Here is a 1,667-nt window from a genome sequence, read left to right as displayed (position 1 = left end):
TTCTTATTTCATCATATATGAAAGGATTATAGAAATTATCTCCATTAGAATTGTCATCTGCCTTTTGTTATTTTCTATAATTGTGAAAAATAATTCATAGAGTTTTGGTGGATATGTAAGTCAATAGACCTTGCAAATTATAATGCATTGTCAAGATAGGTATTATAATTGTTTTGCTTAACATTTTAGAGGCAACATCCAAGAATCCATCTGTCCATCCAAGACATTCTTTTCTCTGAGGGAGAATATTAGACTGGATAGAATGTTACTGTGACACAGTTTGGACATCCATATGTTTTTATTTTATAGAATTTCACTTAATATAATTTTTTTCCTTTTTTACTTGGCTAAATTTTATAAATCTTTATGATACATTATTTAAGCCACTAAAAACTATGCAAAAATCAAGGTTTGAAAATCAAGAGACTTGTTATAATACACAAACTATTGTAAAAAACAAACAAACAAACATTTACTATGTTTGTGTAAGAAAAGTTAAAAAACATTACCTGAAAAAATATCTGGATAATCTATGCCATAGTAATACTATTGTTCAAAATACCCATGGAATTGGGTTAAAATATTTACTGATTTGTATATTTTGAATCAGGTTTCCACATCATTTTCTCTTATAGATATAGTCACAAAATATTTCCATTTATGTTTGTACTTATTTATATTGGTTGCCTTTGAAATTTCACAAATGATTGTGCATGTTTTCATAACGTACACTATGCAAAGTGTGTAAGGCTGCCAGTTGTATCAAGTTAGACAAAAATTATTCACTGTTATAATCAGAGGAAGAGAGTTCATGTAGCATGTTTACCTCTTATGACAGACTATACCAGAATGGCATATTATAATGTTGAACCTGGTTGCACTCACTCATCCTGTTTTATGAAAATTAGCTGGAAACAGTACATAATGGTAGGTTTAAGAACTGTCTTGTTGCTTCTGAATGTGGAATAAGTTACTATATATGATTACTAGTGGCCCGGTGCACAAAAATTTGTGCACTCGGGTGGGTCCCTCAGCCCAGCCTGTGTCCTCTCGTAATCTGGGGCCCCTTGGGGGCTACTTCCCCTGGCTGCTGGCACCAGTTTTCCTCTGGCACCCAGAACGCAGGCCTTCGCTCTACTCCGGGAGGGGCCCACACGGTGGGTGAGGGGCTTAGCTCTTTTAAAAATACTTCTGAATGTTTGGTAAATAACCCTGTAGGAATCTACTTTCTGAAACATGCTGGTTGTTAAGGGCTGATTTGGGTAATCAACAAAATGTATGTTAAAATCCTAATCCCCAGAACCTCACAGAATGTACCTATATATGGAGATAAGATCTTTAAAGAGGGGATTACATTATTCTGAGGAAGTTCCAGTGTGACTCAGCCCATCTCACTGAATTCCTTATAAGAAGAGGAATGTTGGGGTCCTGCCTCCACAGGTCCAGGGGTTCCCAAAGGTGTGGACGGAGTCAGCAAAGAAGGAATGACACAGAGGCAGCATTCAGGAGATCATCATAACCAGGTTCTCTTTTTATTGTTCTGTTACATCTATATTTATACTATTTGATCCTATAAGCATGCCTCTACAAGCTTTTCTTTTGCCGAGGAGAGCATGGGGTCCGTTTATTAGGGGGTCAGTCTAAGGGGGAACTGGCTAGGGGGGGGT

This window comes from Myotis davidii, unplaced genomic scaffold, assembly GCF_000327345.1.
Source record: "Myotis davidii unplaced genomic scaffold, ASM32734v1 scaffold236, whole genome shotgun sequence".
Taxonomy (NCBI): domain Eukaryota; kingdom Metazoa; phylum Chordata; class Mammalia; order Chiroptera; family Vespertilionidae; genus Myotis; species Myotis davidii.
This window is presented reverse-complemented; position numbering follows the sequence as displayed.